This window comes from Mus caroli, unplaced genomic scaffold (genome assembly GCF_978045245.1).
Source record: "Mus caroli unplaced genomic scaffold, Mus_caroli_1 scaffold_14, whole genome shotgun sequence".
NCBI lineage: Eukaryota > Metazoa > Chordata > Mammalia > Rodentia > Muridae > Mus > Mus caroli.
The window spans coordinates 88,728,704-88,748,583 of NW_028227269.1; positions in this window are offsets into that span (position 1 = coordinate 88,728,704).

Sequence of the window (19,880 nt, forward strand, 5' to 3'; positions counted from 1 at the left end):
CCTATTCCTTGATTCCAGGGCTCCCATGTGGATTGTTGAATTCCTATATCCTCAATGAAAAGAATCACATGTGGATATTTCATTTTATTCTTAAATATTTTGTTGTTTTGAAATTGTACTGGCTAGTTTTATGTCAACTTGACATTAGGTAGAATTATCTGAGAGGAGAGAACCTCAATTGAGAAAATGCCTCCTAAGATCCAGCTGTAGGACATTTTCTTAATTAATCATTGGTGAAAGAGGACTCAATGCATTATGGGTCGTACCATCCCTGAGCAGGTGGTCCTGGGTGCTCTAAGAAAGCAGGCAGAACAAGCTATGATGGGGAAGCAGCATCCCTCCATGGCCTCTGCATCAGCTTCTGCCTCCAGATCCCTGCCCTGTTTGAGTTCCTGCCCTGACTTCCTTTGATGAGGAACAATGATGTGGAAGCATAAGCTGAATAAACTCTCTCCTCCCCAAATTGCTTTTTTGTTCATGGTAATTCATTGTAGCATTAGAAACACTAAGACTGAAGTAATGTCAGATTCACAACAATTTCCAAACTAGAGTTTCATTGTAACTTCACCTTGCTCTATCCACCAGTTGTGGGTCTCTTGCATAGAATCATCTACTGCAAGAAGCTTCTCTGATAACAACTGGTGTATGTACTGATCTTTGCTTATAGCAGTAAGTAAGACACTAGGAATCTTTTTAATATTATACCCACTGAGCACAATAACAGTAGTAGTTTCTTCCCAAGGGTCTATGACCCATCAAGCCACAGACTCTTGGCCCCAGTAATGGCAGGCAGGTAGGAATGTATGGGTAGATCTTGGAGGAGTTAGAAGAGCATGTTGAAGTGATGAAAACATTGTAGAAAATTATCAAAGAAATAATAAAATTGTTTTATAAAGCAGCCCCATTCTTATCACAGACAGTCTTCATTCCATTAATTTCCACCTGTCTAGTGTGGCCTCCAGCTACTCTGAGGCCTCACAACTTGGTTGATTTTGAACCTCTTTTATTAAAAAAGACAAGTCTTCAACCGACTCTCGATGGAAATAGAGGTTGTTTAATAGAGAAGAACCTCACATAAACGTATGGACAAAACAGCTTGTGATTAGCCCCACACAATCCCTTCACAGAAAGAAATCCAGCTCTCCCTCTCTCTTCTCCTGAGATTGCATGTCACATCTCAGTGATTCTTGGCTTGAAATAGGCATTAGAGAAGTAATGCTATTGTCAAAAACTCACACAAAGGCAGGTTCAACCAGAAAAATGAAGAGCAAAATAAAGTCTGAGATGGAATACAAATCTTATCCTTTATGAAAGTGATTGTTTTTTTCTCTATTGACAAGGGCTAGGTAGATCCAGTATCCACAGTGAAAGATTTTAACTGAAATATGGATCTTGTTGCCATAAAAATACCCAAGTATTTGTAAAATTTTATAGTTACAATTCTCTCACAATACAGGCATATTAGAAAAGGTTAGGTTTCACTGTGACTGATAAACATACCCAATTTGCTTTTCCAGAACAACATATACTCTACAAAGCTTATTTAGCATTCTCCCACTTACTAGCAACATGGTTTCCTTACAACATCTTCTACCATACATTCTATACATAAGTCTACCATCTTCATGTTGGCTTTATGTTATGGTCTACAGAAGCTTTCTAGGCTCCGTTATACCTACCTATGAGTCAGAAATAGGAGAAAAATGTCTATCTCTATTAGCAATCATTTTTGACACATTTAGAAGTTGTATATGGCATTTTAAATTTTCTTCTTTGTCCCTGTCTGTCTCTGTCTCTGTCTCTGTCTCTCTTTCTGTGTGTGTGTGTACACGCATGCATATACATGAATACAATATCTCAGGAGGCTAGAGAAGGGTGTCAGTCCAGTCTTCTTGAAGAGCAACAGTGCTCTTTACCACTGAGCCATCATTTCCCCAGACATTTTTGTTCATGTCTCATTTAACAGGAATTGCTTATATTGCCACTATGAGATTCAAGGGAGTCTGGGAAATACAGTCCATATTTGGATGGTTGTTAAAGGGGGGAGGGTGATTGTTGAAAAGTTGATAGCTGCCTTTGTCATAGCTTCTATTTATTAATAGTAGCCATCTGTCACTTACAGCTATTCCAAGTCTTTTGATCTAGCTTCCTACTAGACTTTTTGTTTGTCAGTTACCATCACAGCAGATCCCTCTTAAGAGTAGTTGAGAAGCCAGAGATGAAGCTAGAGAGAGGAGAGAGAACTGTTGGAAGGGCTATATTCATTGGGTCAAAGTTGAATTTTATAGATTAGGTTTGCTTTCTTTTGGACTCAAATTAGAGAAAGATGAAATAAATGAAAGCACAATATGCTATGGTGGATATTATTTTACCATGCAGGATAAAATAAAATTGTCATTCATTGTCATTAACGAGTTTACAGTTTTGTAGAGAAATATCTTCAGTGCAAAGTAATGAAAGTTTGTAGCCTCATTTCATCTACAAAATATTGTGCATAATAACAGAATGAATTTGTGACACAAAGAAAATGAAATCTAAAGGAAAAATTATTTTTGGAAGATGGGTAGACTGGAGCCATACCTAGGAAACTAGTGGGAAATTCCTACTAAAATCAATTGTGAAAAACTCTAGGTGCATAATAAATATAATAACTTCTATTTCTGAGTTTTATTTTAAAAAATTACATTATTCAGGAATGGTTATTGCCTCAGCTACTTAGAAGGCTGAGGCAGGAGGATAGCTCAAGTCCATAATATAAGAATCTCTCTCCCATCTACATGACTCAACAAAACAAAAGAGAATAAAAACAAAATTAAAACAAAGCATAAAACAAAATAAAAAAGGTAACTAAGACTTAAAGATTCCTAAGTATATACATTAAGATGCATTTGCATTTAACAAATCTTTCATAGGCTAGCTACTAATTTAGTTTTTGTGAATTCCAAATCCCAAATGATTGAGTCACCACCAGGCATATAAATATCATGAAAGATTTCCAATCAATCCCATAAGCTCAACTGTGTGAAGATGAAGAAACTACAACATAAGGCTCTAACCATTCCACTAGATTCTGATTAGTAATGTTTGGTGTGTTTTCATCTTGGTTTTAAACACACCTTTATTTTCTATAAACTATTACTCTATAAATAACTACCCCCATAGATAGTCTGAATCAACAGCAATTTAAAATCTCTAACGGGATTTCTGATTTACATGACTTTTATTGCATGTCTAAAGACTGGCATTTCCAAAATGGGCTCACATAGTTTCTGCTCTGACTCTAAGTGGGAGCTCAGCTGAAGCTTTCAACTATACTCCCCAGTATCTACTTCCTGGGTCCTCTCCCTGGAGCAGCTTGGGATTCCTCCTATCATGGCAGCCAGGATCTCAGAATTGTTCCAAGTCAGGAAAGTAGAGGTTCTGGACCTTCTCAAGGATGAGCTTTAGAAACCACACAGCTCAGTGCCTGCCTTCATTCTGTTCAAAATAGGCCACTAAACCATATCAGTTCTAAGAATTGGCAAAGCCTGTGGATTGATGGAAGAATGCAAGATGAAAGAAATCATTTTAATCACCGTGTAAACATGATCTTTGTCCTTGCCAGATGGAAAAATATCATTTTCTTGTCACATGAAAAAGAATTTTTCTATCTCCAGACCTTTACTCTAACCTTATATTAGAACCACATTCAGAGCAAGATCTTGTTTCATTTCATGCAGTTAAGAATCATTTGAGAAGTCTTGGCAATAAAGGTATATGAACTAGTTTTTCTGTACTTAGACTAACCAAACCTTGTGAGAGGAGAGGTGAAGATAAAAGACCTATAATGTGCATTCACATTACAAGATGGGAAGTTTACAGTACATAGCCATCACTTGGTTATAGAAATTCTGATACCTAGCCAGGCATCTGTTGGCAATCCTCCCTGAACCGGTATCAAAAAACGTACTTTAGTTGGGGGGTCTGTCCTTGCTCCCTGGGAATGACTCTTATCATTAAGGTAAATTTTTTAGATTCTAGGCCAGTCAGTTGAGTTTTCTTTTCCTTAAGAAATAGCTACTTGTTTGTGGTGAAGAAATGCCACTCACCCTGCTTCCTGATCACACAATAATAGGATTTAGAGCCTCTTTTCATTTTGAACTAAGTCCTTTTTACTGACAGTTGATGGCTCTTTTTCTGAAGATGCTTCTGGAGTCTGGGAAGATTCCTCTGGCTCTCACTGTAGTTATTGCCATCATTCATGAGACTCACTCACTTGTGAGGTTGCATCCCTACACAAAAGTGACACTTAGAGGAGTTAAGCAATAGACACTTTAAATTATTGTTTTTTCAAAACATGTGACCTTCGATCTGAAGGCAAAGGCTTGAGAGCTGTAGAGTACTGCCCTTAAATTTTTGCAAGTTCTGTTTTCTACCTAAGGGAGTCTATTAAAAAAAAAACACTCTTACGTTTTAAAAGGCTTTTAAGATTTCTAGATGAGAGAGTCTAGGAGGCACAGTCTTTTTATCTTTACAAGGTCTTAACAAAGTATCTTACAGACACATCCTTGACTTGACCTTGAAAGCACAGTATACTAGTATCACACTGGGTTTGATCTTCCCTCTGAACCATTTCTTGCTTTGCCAGTGTTTGCCATCTGGAGAGGCTTGGACTGAGAAACTGTTTTATTTTCCAACTTTGAAACTTTTAGATTGAAAAAATTTTTTCCCTCTGCATTCTGATTGAAATCCAAATTGCTTCTTCAGAGCTCTCTTTCTCATCGCTTTATTATCAGCAGTTAAAAGAAGCCAATTGACACTTTCAACATTCTGCCTGGGAACTTTTGCCAAATCTACCATTCACTGGTTTTATTTGTCTATGTTCGGTGCCAATGCAGGATACAACACTGGCAAATCTCCATTCACCATAGGACACTGGGTGTCAGTGCTACAGTCTCCATTATCAATGTTCTCCTTGTCTTTTTGAACACTGCCGAGTAGCCTTGTTGGTCTTGGTACCTCTGCCCACTATCCAGCCCCTTCTAAGCCAATGCTATGTGTTTTAGGTTTACCACAGGATTCTGTTTCATCTCCCTATTACCCACCAACTAAGCATCTTTCAACCGTAAAAATGTGTGTGTGTCAAGATAGTATCAATTGATCCTTGAGGTTCTGTCCCTGTATTGGTGGTAGCTAGGATAAGTGAGAAGTCAAAATGTGGTCATTCATGTGAGTAGAAACTGGTACCACCTACTCATTGGATGCTTTCATTTAAGATCCCCAACCTATTATCTTCTACATGAGTACCTCCATAATTAAGGGGCTACTTGACATGATCTTATCACATTTCACTTGTTTCTTACTTTGTCTCTGTAAGATAAATATTATGGCATGTATTTATTCTCTTCTTCAGAAAATAGCATCAGTAAAGCTGTACACAAAAACCTATGATTGAGTCTGAGGATAAAAATGCCCTACTTTTAAAAATCTTGATTCATCTGAAGTCCTTTTGATTCTAAGTTGGATGTAGCTCCATGATGGGGTTTGCAGGTAGGGTTGTAATTAATCAGTGGTTATATCTCCAACCAAATATTGGAAACTAGGCTGGGCGGTGGTGGCGCACGCCTTTAATCCCAGCACTCGGGAGGCAGAGGCGGGCAGATTTCTGAGTTCGAGGCCAGCCTGGTCTACAGAGTGAGTTCCAGGACAGCCAGGGCTACACAGAGAAACCCTGTCTCAAAAACCAAAAACAAAAATATTGGAAACTAAAGTTTTAAAGATTTTTTTAAAGTACTCTTTATCAACTGAATCACTCAAGATTTGAACCTAGATCTGAGTGGCTTCAAAATCCACATGTTCTCTGCAGCAAGAAGAGTACTACAAAGTTATACAAATGTCCAACTGAAAGGTAGTCAAAACTTTTGAAGTAGGAATGAAATTTCAACTATATGCAGAAACTATTACACAGCTAGAATAAAGATGAGATGACACAGTGGAGTAGATATAGTCTTTTGTCTTTGAAAGAATAAAAAGGGTCCTTGTTAAACAAAAATGAAAAATTATATAGACAAGTTGGTAGCAAGTGATGGTGTCATTTCTCTAAATCATGTCTGCGGGACTATCCAGACAAACAAATATTATATAGCAGGCCTAATAAAAACAATTTTTTCTCACAATGGCAATTATTATAGAACACTTCAATGTGGAAAATCCTACAACAAAGGCAACCATGTATGTAGATATAAGGAAATAAAGAAGAAAGTAAAGTTGACATCAAGACAATCAACTGTGAATAGATGGTCATTAACCTAAGGCTTAGTTTACACTTCTAAGGGAAAGAAAGAAGACAAAGATACTCATGAGAAATGCTCACAAAACTGTATCTGAGGAATGGTCAATAGAATGGATTAAACCAGTCCCAGAAATTAAGCAAGAAGTTTCCAGAAAGTCACTCCTGCACCAAGAGATCCATAGGCATCCCAAATGGGAAGGCTATGTGCTGAGAATGTTGATTGAGAGTAAATGCAGAGCCATCAAAACAGAGGTAAACCAGAAAGGATTGTTTTATTGGTCTCAAAGCAACTTCTTTCCTTCTGTTTATGTGACAGTCAGATAAGCTGTGATAATTCAATCTTTTAAAAAACATTAAAATGAGTTCCAGACAACAAGTATATCGTTTCAATAGTGGTATCATAATGATTCATATCCCAGGAAGGATAAATGAACTACAAGCTGAATGAGAGAGAAGCGCTTAGCTAAGATAATTAAGTTGGCTAGACTTAATTGAGGGCTCAGGAGCTCCATGATTTGGATTGAAAATGGTAGTGGATAAGTTTATTTCCAAATATGGAAGGAAATTTTCGGGCTTAAAACTGAAAAGGACTGATGATTTAGTATCCAAATTGTCCCTCTTTAACTTCTTGCTCTGCCTGAAGAAAATAGCACCATAAAAGCAGAAATACTACATATTTGAAAAGTATTGGACAACTGTATCTGTTTCAACTGTCTATTTCCTGTAAGAATAATTTATTCTGCATAGAATGGCATTTATGGTAATGTGATGGTTAGCTCTAATGGGCAAGTTGACATAACCTTGAAGAAAGTCTCATTGGGGATTTTCTACACGGATTTGGGATGCACACACAACTGGAAGGGACTTGCTTAAACAAATTAATTGATTTGGGAAAACCCACCTTACTCTAGGTGGCAGGGAGTTCTGCCCTGTATAACAGAAGAGAAACAGAGCTGAATGGAAGCCAGTTTGCATGGACTTATTTCTCTCTGCTTTTGATTGTGGATGTGATATCACCAGCTACTTCCAGTTCCCTTCATGGCACCTTAGTTGCTGTGATAGACTCTAACATAGAACTGTAAATGGAATAAATCCTTTCTCCCCTAAGTTGTTTGTATCTAGTATTTTAAACACAGCTACTGGAAAGTAAGGTAGAGCAAACAGGATATTAAAATGGAATTTTCCTGTCTGTTTCATCTATGATCAGAAAGAATAAGAAAAAACAATGGATGCCAATTACCACCATGCTGTAAGGTATGGTGTATGAGAAGGCATACTGTATATGCAGAACCTAGAAATAATCGTTACTCTGGAAACATGTTTTGGAAAAACTTGTAAGATTAGTTGCCTCAAGGATATTTAAAAGACTGGAGAAGACAACAACAACAAGAAAAGACTTTTTATAGAGAGAGTCTTTACATAGAGTTATTGGAATCCTTCAGAATTCATTACCAACTTAACTCAAATGTACATATCCAATCTCTTGAAAGAGGCTAGCAAGGTATGCTTATTCTTTCACCTTCTTGTACTTCAAGCCTAATTAAGAGAAGATGAAAACGTTATTCATAGAATTTGATCTTTGTTCCTTAAGATCTCTGTGATACATGGACTAAAAGCTTCCTCATTTCAAGAAAAGCTCAAATGTAGGAACTAATAGTGGATGCTTTGGTATAGAGTTCCAAGACTGAACTGTAGAAATTGACTGGGATCCAATATAGATTCCAATGAAGAGAGTGGAATCTACCCAGTGAAATGGAGGGATGCCAGGAGAGGACTCAGTTGTCACCCTGATAAGAGTCATGAGAGAAATTATAAGCTGCCTTCTAGAAAAAAGTTTTGCCTCAGCCCTACAAGTTATGACTGGAGTTTCACTGTGGAGAAATATTTGGAAAATACAATGAAAACTCCCCCAAGAGATAATGAGTCAGCATTGAACATCTGCCAAGCTTAGAGATGAACAGCATGAGGTCAGGATTAAGATAGTAGTAGCCATTTTAAATCATTTCTGCCCCTAAGGTCTCCTCCTCCTCCTGCTCTTCTTTCTTCCTTCTTCCTTCTCCCTTCTCCCTTCTCCCTCCTCCTCCCCCTCCTCCTCCCCCCTCCTCCTCCTCCTCCTCCTCTCTTCTTCTTCTTTTTTTTTTTTTTTAAGATTTATTTATTGATTATATGTAAGTACACTGTAGCTGTCTTCAGACACTCCAGAAGAGGGAGTCAGATCTCGTTACGGATGGTTGTGAGCCACCATGTGGTTGCTGGGATTTGAACTCAGGACCTTCAGAAGAGCAGTCGGGTGCTCTTACCCACTGAGCCATCTCACCAGCCCCCTTCTTCTTCTTCTTCTTCTTCTTCTTCTTCTTCTTCTTCTTCTTCTTCTTCTTCTTCTTCTTCTTCTTCTTCTTCTTCTTCTTCTCTTCTTCTTCTTCTTCTTCCCCCTCCTCCTCCCCCTCCTCCCTCCCCACTCCTCCTCCTCCTCCTCCTCCTCCTCCTCCTCCTCCTCCTCCTTCTTCTTCTTCTTCTTCTTCTTCTTCATCTTTTGATCCTGATCTGAAGCCACTTTCAAACTCAAGTGTTGGGGAAATTTGTTTTAGAAGAACAAAATAGGAACTTGAACAAACATTGAAGCCTGGATTATTACTGCAGAGTCATTATGACAACTCTAGGACCAGTTAGCTATTGTATGGAGAAGCATGGGAAAATGTTCTCATTAGATAAGAGCCACTGCTAAGTATAAGGAGATTTTCCAGGGTGTTATTCAATGTCCAGGAAAAATAATTCCACACAGATCTTTTAAGAGTTATTACATTATCTTGACCCTAAAATAACATAGTCATTTTACCAGTATAATATAAAATTAAAGGCACCACTTATGACGAAGAATCTTAAATCAAACATTAGCTATGTCTCACATAAACTGCATAAAATTGGGTAAATGACCTAGCCATTCCAAGCTTCCTTCTTGGGAAACTAGGGGTATATTTTATATACATTATTAAATTCATGTAAGAGATAAATAATATCACACAGGTCAGCTGTTAGTGCTATTTCTTTCATAGATAATGCTTTATAAATGATAGCTATTATTATTATTAATTATTTATCAAGCAGTCACAATTAATCTTTTATTTTCTTTGCCCCAAGAGCTTCCTATGCACCAAAAGCAATTACTAACTTCCCTGCTACTCATTAAAGAATCAGGTTATAGACTTGTAATTCTTCACTGAAGGAAAAGAGTACAGTCCTTCCCATGATTCTGAAGCAGTGCAGGATGGAAAATGGAATGTACCACACCCAGTTGAAAACTGGAGGCAAAACTTGAGTAAACAGAGAGTGATTATTTTGGCATCTTCACAGTTCCCTACCCAGTAAATCTTCCTCTGCAGTTTTTGTAGGAATGGTGTGGGGTTTTTGGAAGACTTGTAGGAAAACAGAGAGATTTCTCACCCAATATTTTTTAGAGAATGATTTTACTGAAATTGTAGTTGCTGAAGGTACATGCCATACTAGGATTTTCAACATTTGTCTATTGTTTTGTAAGGGAGGCTGTCAGGTGTCTTTCTTACGGTGCAGATGGAAACAGTCAACATTAAGCTGAACAGTTTTGGAAATTGAAAGCCACTCGTTTTAGGAGCTTTAGATTATCAACTTCAGTGTTTTCTTTGTCTTCAAAGACCAGAATAAAAGCATGCTCATTAAAACTAAATTGAAATGAATAATATTACTCAAAGTATGAAATACTGACATTCTCAGAGTGAGAAACATATACAGCAGCTATTATTTCTAACTAGATGTGTAGAGATTTGTTTGTGCTACAGGCTCTTATAGAGGCCATCTCCAGTAGAAGCAGGTCCTTTGTTCTTGTATTCTGTGAAGAACTCTCTCAATGAGTATGTATTTGGCTTGGCTTCCTAAATGTTTCTTTTACTTGATGGTTTCTTTGGAGCTATCATACATTTACTTGTTTCAAAAAATTAAAAGCATAAAATAATATGAAGTGGAATGTTTCTCTTACCCACATTCACAGCCAACCAATGGCTCTTACCAGGAAGAACTAATGTTGTCTGTCTAATATGCATATATTGAAATAAAGAATTGAAACACTGTATTATATGTATATAAATACTCTTGCCTGTTATACAACTTACAGATAAGATGTAATAGGTCCTCAACCTAAATGCTTTAGACATTGTTTCTTGTCTCTATCTGAAGAACTTCTTCATCCTCATTCTTTTCAGCTGCACAAGTTTATTTCATAGACATACATAATAATTTAGCTCCTTTTCTATTTGTAGATATTTACCTTATATCCAATTATTTCCTATTTTAAGCAATGTCATGATGAGCATTCTGTATAAAAGTATTTAAATATATATGCAACTATATCTGTAAACCCAATCACAAAAGAAAAATGACTGAGTAAAACATATGTTCATTTATAATATGGGAGTATCCATGAAAAAGCAACACACACACACACACACACACACACACACACACACACACCCTGAATCTCATGGTACATAAAATTAGTTTTATGGGGAAAATTCACAAACAACAGGTTGTTTTCTATCTTTCTAGTATGACTGTACACAAAAACCACTCCTTTACTCTGGAACAGATAATGATGCCCCAAACTTGAAAATAGTTGTAGGCAATCTGTATGTAGAAAACTGAAAATAGATCTATTTTTATCACCTTGCACAAAGCTCAAGTCCAAGTGGATCAAGGACCTCAACATAAAAGAAGATACACTGAATTGAATAGAAGACAAAGTAGGAAAGAGCCTTGAACTCATTGGCTCTGGGGGAAATTTTCTAAAAAGAACTCCAATGGCCAAGACTCTAAGACCAACAATTAATAAATGGGATCTCACGAAACTGAAAAGCTCTTGTACAGCAAAGGACATAGTAAATAGGACAAATCGGTACCTACAGATTGGAAAAAAAAATCTTCACCAACCCTATATTCGATAGAAGGCTAATATCCAAAATATTTAAAGAACTCAAGAAGCTAACCTCCAAAAAGCCAAATAGCACAATTTAAAAATAGCACAATTTAAAAAAAAAATAGCACAATTTAAAAACAGAGCTAAACAGAGATTTTTCAACTGAGGAATCTTGAACAGCCAAGATGCACTAGAAGACATGTTCAATATCCATATTTTTCAATGAAGTGCAAATCAAAACAACCCTAAGACTCCACCTTACTGAAATCAGAATGGCTAAGATAAACTCAGGTGACAGTAAATGCTGGTGAGGTTGTAGAGAAAGAGGAACACTCCTCTATTGCTAGTGGGACTGCAAGCTGGTACAACCACTTTGGAAATTAATCTGACAATTCCTCAGAAAGTTGGAAATAGTTCTACCTGAAGACCCAGCTATAGTACTACTGGGCATATACCCCACAAATGTTCCAGCACATAACAAGGACACATGGTCCTCTGTGTTTGTAGCAGCTTTATTTCTAACAGCCAGATGCTGGAATCTCCAGATTTCCCTCAACCAAAGAATGCGTATAGAAAATGTGTCACATTTACACAATGGAATACTACTCAGCTCTTGTAAACAACTACTTCAAGAATTTAGCAGGAAAATTAATTGAACCAGAAAATATTCTGAGTAAGGTAACCCAAACCCCAAAGGACATACATAGTATGTACTCAATAATATGTGGGATATTAGCCCCAAAGCTCAGAATATCCACAATACTCAAAGACCATATGAAGCTTAAGAAGAAAGGCCAAAGTCTGGGTGCTTTAATCCCATTTAGAAAGGGAAACAAAATAATCATAAGAGAGAGAGGAAGGAAGGGTTCTGGGTAGGAGAGGGGAGGAGAAGAGAAGAAGCAGGGTGCAGGTTCAGGTATGGGAAGAGACAGAAGTCCAAAGAGTCAGAAGAATAAATACAAGTCTGTAGCAGTAGGGGCCAGGGAACAAGGGGAATCTCCAGAAAGTCCCAGATTCCAGGGATCTGAGAAATTCCCAGGACCAGTGGGGATGACATTAGCTGAAATACCCAACAGCAGGGAGATAGAACCTGTAGAGACCACCTCTATGAGATAGGCACGGCCCCCCATTGAGGGAAAGGGCCACTCACCCATCTCAAAATTTTTAACCCAAAATTGTTTCTCTCTAAAGGAAACACAAAGACAAAAATGGAGCAGACACTGAAGGAAAGGCTATCCAGAGACCACCCCACCTTGGAATCCATCCTGTCTGCAGACACCAAACCCTGACACTATTTATGGTGGCAAGAAGTACTTGAAGACAAGAGCCTAGTATGCCTGTCCTCTGAGATGCTTTACCAGCACCTAAGACAGATACAGACACACACAGCCAACCACTGGACTAAGCCCAGGGATCTAAGTAGAAAAGTTTGGGAAGAACTGAAGGAGCTGAAGGGTACTGTGACTCATAGGAAAAACAACTATATGAATATGATACCTCAGAGTTCCCAGGGACTAAACCACCAACCAAAGAGTATACACGGATGGGTCCATGGCTCCCACCATATATGTAGCACAGTATTGCCTTATCTGGCATCAATGGGAGGGGAGGTGCTAGGTCTTGTGGAAGTTTGTTGCCCCAGTAAAGGGGGATGCTAGAGGGGTGAGGCAGGAATGAGTGGGTGGGTGGGGAAGTACCCTCTTAGAGGCAAAGGGGAGGGGAAATGGGATGGGGGAGATTGCAGAGGGGTGACTGGGAAAGGGGACAATATTAGACACGTAAATAAATAAAATAATCAATAAAAAAGAGAAAGAGAGAGAAAGAAAATGTCCCTGTAGGACAGATGTTCAATAGCCTTTGCATAGAAATGTAACTGATATTAACCACAGTTATGTTAACCCAATGATCCAACCCCATGCTGGTGAATCAAGTCTTCTATAGCCTGCCATCAGAGAGTAAAAGAAAAGTTGTAGGAAGCAGGCAGTGGTGTGGGGATGACCTCTCTTCTAGACCCGCCTAAGAAGCCTCCAGAGGCTCTGGTGACCGTGGAGAATCACAGGAATGAGAATACTTTCTTTTTCTGTGGACATCATCACTCTTTATCTCGATGATGTAATGGTAAAATACAGAGCCTTACTAAGATTTATGTTGAGATTTCCCTTATCATTTAGATTAATCGTCTTTTCGTATGTTTTCCAAAATAATTCATTTTCCTTTTTGGTGATATGCCTGTTCATAACATTCTGTTTTTATAGTAAATTATGGGTTCTTTTCTTATTGGTTTGCAGGAGATTTTTATCTATTATATATGTTAAGGAACTAATTCTGCTTCTGTAATATGGACTTGAAGAGTTCCAATTTATCATCTGATTTTTGAAATTGCTTGGAATGGCTTTTATTTGACAAGAATTTAATTTTCCATAGAGTTGAATTTATCACTTTCCCATTTCAGCTTCTATATTTAAATTATAAAGAAACTTCCCCTATGTTGCAGGGTTATTTAAAACAAGCTAGCAAATAAGTAACAAAACTAAATGTGCACTGTGGTTTTCTTTAGTGCATTGATGTAATACTGTCTCCCTTTAATTTTGTAGTTGCCATTAATTTTCCAGCTTACTTTTGTAGTGAGTGTTATTTGTGTGTGTATTTGTATGAGTGTGTGTGTGTGTGTACATGAGCATAACTGGAGAACAAGTCTTGCCATCTTTTCCTTCCTTGGGATTCTTTGGAACATTAACCCCTTATCAGTAGAACCCCAATTCGGACTTCTGTGACTGTAAACTCCCCAAGTCACAATTTCTCATAACCTGCAACTTCTGAATTGAGAGACAATGTTAGACTGAAAATAGATATTTTCTAGATATTTTTACACTTTCTTATTGAGTAGTTTTATTGAGTTACATCACCATTAATTTGTATCAGTATTAGATGACTTTATATAAGTTGACAAAAAATTCTGAAACCAAGTTTCTCCAGGGTAATTTTGGGTATTAATATGGACGTAAAACTTGAAAAACTGACTCAAATTTTATCTAAAATTAAAAACAGAAACAAAAAAGGACAAACAAAATATTTTGAAAGATCAATCATGTGGAGAACTTATCTCAATAGAGACGGGTAGATCTCTAAAAATAAGCTGTTGTGGCACTGGTACAGATGTAGACAAGAAAGTCAATGAAATGGAACACAGGACATAGGGCCACAACCCTCTTCCGGTCAGAAAAGCACCGGGGCAGCTGGGGCACAGGGTCTGCTGACACTCGCCAGCTACCCACAACACCCGCCACAGGATCTTAAGACTTCTGGTGAGTGGAGCACAGCTTCTGCTCCAATCCAATTGCGCGGGACCTGAGACTGCATTAGTTAGGGAAGCAGAAACCGGCCTGAGTAGGACCACAGGCCTCATCCGGCTGGATCAGCACCGGGGTAGCGGGAGCGCAGGGTTGCCTGACACCCGCGAGCTACCCACGACCCCCACCACAGGACTTTGGGACTGCTGGTGAGTGGAACACAGCTTCTGCTCCAGTCCAATCACGCGGGACCTGAGACTGCTCTGGTTGGGGAGAGAGAAATCCGGCCTACATAGGGCCACAACCCTCTTCCGGTCAGAAAAGCACCGGGGCAGCTGGGGCGCAGGGTCTGCTGACACTCACCAGCTACCCACAACACCCACCACAGGATCTTAAGACTTCTGGAGAGTGGAACACAGCTTCTGCTCCAATCCAATTGCACGCGGGACCAGAGACTGCATTAGTTAGGGAAGCAGAAAAACGGCCTGAGTAGGACCACAGGCCTCTTCCGGCTGGACCAGCACCGGGGTACCGTCAGCTACCCACGACCCCCGCCTCAGGATTTAGAGACTGCTGGTGAGTGGAACACAGCTTCTGCTCCAATCTTTAAACAGTGACAACGATAACAACTAACCCCAGAGATTACCAGATGGCGAAAGGTAAACGTAATAATCTTACTAACAGAAACCAAGACCACTCACCATCATCAGAACCCAGCACCCCCACTTCGCCCAGTCCAGAGCACCCCAACACACCGGAAAAGCTAGACACGGATTTAAAAGCATATCTCCTGATGATGATAGAGGACTTCAAGAAGGACTTTAATAACACACTTAAAGAAATGCAGGAGAACACTGCTAAACAGGCAGAAGACAATAAAGAGGAAGCACAAAAATCCCTTAAAGAATTGCAGGAGAACACTGCTAAAGAGTTACAAATCCTTAAAGAAAAACACGATAACATAATCAAACAGGTAGAAGTCCTTACAGAAAAACAGGAAAACACATCCAAACAGATGATGGAAATGAACAAAACCATACTAGACCTAAAAAGGGAAGTAGACACAATAAAGAAAACCCAAAATGAGGCAACACTGGAGATAGAAACCCTAGGAAAGAAATCTGGAACCATAGATACGAGCATCAGCAACAGAATACAAGAGATGGAAGAGAGAATCTCAGGTGCAGAAGATTCCATAGAGAACATCGGCACAACAATCAAGGAAAATGTAAAATGCAAAAAGATCCTAACTCAAAACATCCAAGAAATACAGGACACAATGAGAAGACCAAACCTACGGATAATAGGAGTGGATGAGAATGAAGATTTTCAACTCAAAGGACCAGCAAACATCTTCAACAAAATTATAGAAGAAAACTTCCCAAATCTAAAGAAAGAGATGCCCATGAAAATACAAGAAGCCTACAGAACTCCAAATAGACTGGACCAGAAAAGAAATACCTCCCGACACATAATAATCAGAGCAACAAATGCTCTAAATAAAGATAGAATACTAAAAGCAGTAAGAGAAAAAGGCCAAGTAACATATAAAGGCAAGCCTATCAGAATTACACCAGATTTTTCACCAGAGACTATGAAAGCCAGAAGATCCTGGACGGATGTTATACAGACACTAAAAGAACACAAATTCCAGCCCAGGCTACTATACCCAGCCAAACTCTCAATTAACATAGATGGAGAAACCAAAGTATTCCACGACAAAACCAAATTCACACATTATCTCTCCACGAATCCAGCCCTTCAAAGGATAATAACAGAAAAAAACCAATACAAGGACAGGAACCACGCCATAGAAACAACAAGAAGGTAATCCCTCAACAAACCTAAAAGAAGACAGCCACAAGAACAAAATGCCAACTTTAACAACAAAAATAACAGGAAACAACAATTACTTTTCCTTAATATCTCTTAATATCAATGGACTCAACTCCCCGATAAAAAGACATAGACTAACAAACTGGCTACACAAACAAGACCCAACATTTTGCTGCTTACAGGAAACTCATCTCAGAGAAAAGGATAGACACTACCTCAGAATGAAAGGCTGGAAAACAATTTTCCAAGCAAATGGCATGAAGAAACAAGCTGGAGTAGCCATTCTAATATCTGATAAGATTGACTTCCAACCCAAAGTCATTAAAAAAGACAGGGAGGGACACTTCATACTCATCAAAGGTAAAATCCTCCAAGAGGAACTATCAATCCTGAATATCTATGCTCCAAATACAAAGGCAGCCACATTCATTAAAGAAACTTTAGTAAAGCTCAAAGCACACATTGCACCTCATACAATAATAGTGGGAGACTTCAACACACCACTTTCACCAATGGACAGATCATGGAAACAGAAACTAAACAGGGACACAGTGAAACTAAGAGAAATTATGAATCAAATGGATCTGGCAGATATCTACAGAACATTCTATCCTAAAACAAAAGGATATACCTTCTTCTCAGCACCTCATGGTACCTTCTCCAAAATTGACCACATAATTGGTCACAAAGCAGGCCTCAACAGATATAAAAATATTGAAATTGTCCCATGCATCCTATCAGATCACCATGGACTAAGGCTGATCTTCAATAACAAAATAAATAATAGAAAGCCAACCTTCACGTGGAAACTGAACAACACTCTTCTCAATGATACCTTGGTCAAGGAAGGAATAAAGAAAGAAATTAAGGACTTTTTAGAGTTCAATGAAAATGAAGCCACAACATACCCAAACTTATGGGATGCAATGAAAGCATTTCTAAGAGGAAAACTCATAGCTCTGAGTGCCTCCAAAAGGAAACTAGAGAGAGCACACATTAGCAGCTTGACAACACACCTAAAAGCACTAGAACAAAAGGAAGCAAATTCACCCAAGAGGAGTAGACGGCAGGAAATAATCAAACTCAGGGGTGAAATCAACCAAGTGGAAACAAGAAAAACTATTCAAAGAATCAACCAATCAAGGAGCTGGTTCTTTGAGAAAATCAACAAGATAGATAAACCCTTAGCCAGACTCACTAGAGGGCACAGGGAAAGCATCCTAATTAACAAAATCAGAAATGAAAAAGGAGACATAACAACAGATCCTGAAGACATCCAAAACACCATCAGATCCTTCTACCAAAGGCTATACTCAACAAAACTGGAGAACCTGGATGAAATGGAGAAGTTCCTAGACAGATACCAGGTACCAAAGTTGAATCAAGATCAGGTTAATGATCTAAACAGCCCTATATCCCCCAAAGAAATAGAAGCAGTCATTAATAGTCTCCCAACTAAAAAAAGCCCAGGACCAGATGGGTTTAGTGCAGAGTTCTATCAGACCTTCAAAGAAGATCTAATCCCAGTTCTTCACAAACTATTCCACAAAATAGAAACAGAAGGTACTCTACCCAACTCATTCTATGAAGCCACAATTACTCTGATACCTAAACCACAAAAAGACCCAACAAAGATAGAAAACTTCAGACCAATATCCCTTATGAATATTGATGCAAAAATCCTCAATAAAGTTCTTGCTAACCGAATCCAAGAACACATCAAAACAATCATCCATCCTGACCAAGTAGGTTTCATCCCAGGGATGCAGGGATGGTTCAATATACGGAAATCCATCAACGTAATCCAGTATATAAACAAACTCAAAGACAAAAACCACATGGTCATCTCCTTAGATGCGGAAAAAGCATTTGACAAGATCCAACACCCATTCATGATAAAAGTCTTGGAAAGATCAGGAATTCAAGGCCCATACCTAAACATGATAAAAGCAATCTACAGCAAACCAGTAGCCAACATCAAAGTAAATGGTGAGAAGCTTGAAGCAATCCCTCTAAAATCAGGGACTAGACAAGGCTGTCCACTTTCTCCATACCTATTCAACATTGTACTTGAAGTCCTAGCCAGAGCAATTCGACAACAAAAGGAGATCAAAGGGATACAAATTGGAAAAGATGAAGTCAAAATATCACTCTTTGCAGATGATATGATAGTATATATAAGTGACCCTAAAAATTCCACCAGAGAACTCCTAAGCCTGATAAACAGCTTCGGTGAAGTAGCTGGATATAAAATTAACTCAAACAAATCAATGGCCTTTCTCTACACAAAGAATAAACAGGCTGAGAAAGAATTTAGGGAAACAACACCCTTCTCAATAGTCACAAATAATATAAAATATCTTGGCGTGACTCTAACTAGGGAAGTGAAAGATCTGTATAATAAAAACTTCAAGTCTCTGAAGAAAGAAATTATAGAAGATCTCAGAAGATGGAAAGATCTCCCATGCTCATGGATTGGCAGGATCAACATTGTAAAAATGGCTATCTTGCCAAAAGCAATCTACAGATTCAATGCAATCCCCATCAAAATTCCAAATCAATTCTTCAACGAATTAGAAAGTGCAATCTGCAAATTCATCTGGAATAACAAAAAACCTAGGATAGCAAAAACTCTTCTCAAGGATAAAAGAACCTCTGGTGGAATCACCATGCCGGACCTAAAGCTCTACTACAGAGCAATTGTGATAAAAACTGCATGGTACTGGTATAATGACAGACAAATAGACCAATGGAATAGAATTGAAGACCCAGAAATGAACCCACACACCTATGGTCACTTGATCTTCGACAAGGGAGCTAAAAACATCCAGTGGAAGAAAGACAGCATTTTCAACAAATGGTGCTGGCACAACTGGTTGTTAACATGTAGAAGAATGCGAATCGATCCATTCCTATCTCCTTGTACTAAGGTCAAGTCTAAGTGGATCAAGGAACTTCACATAAAACCAGAGACACTGAAACTTATAGAGGAGAAAGTGGGGAAAAGCTTTGAAGATATGGGCACAGGGGAAAAATTCCTGAATAGAACAGTAAAGGCTTGTGCTATAAGATCGAGAATTGACAAGTGGGACCTCATGAAACTACAAAGCTTCTGCAAGGCTAAAGACACCATCAATAAGACAAAAAAACCACCAACAGATTGGGAAAGGATCTTCACCTATCCTAAATCAGATAAGGGACTAATATCCAATATATATAAAGAACTCAAGAAGGTGGACTCCAGAAAGTCAAATAACCCCATTAAAAAATGGGGCTCAGAACTGAACAAAGAATTCTCACCTGAGGAATACCGAATGGCAGAGAAGCACCTGAAAAAATGTTCAACATCCTTAATCATCAGGGAAATGCAAATCAAAACAACCCTGAGATTCCACCTCACACCAGTCAGAATGGCTAAGATCCAAAATTCAGGTGACAGCAGATGCTGGCGAGGATGTGGAGAAAGAGGAACACTCCTCCATTGTTGGTGGGATTGCAAGCTTGTACAACCACTCTGGAAATCAGTCAGGCGGTTCCTCAG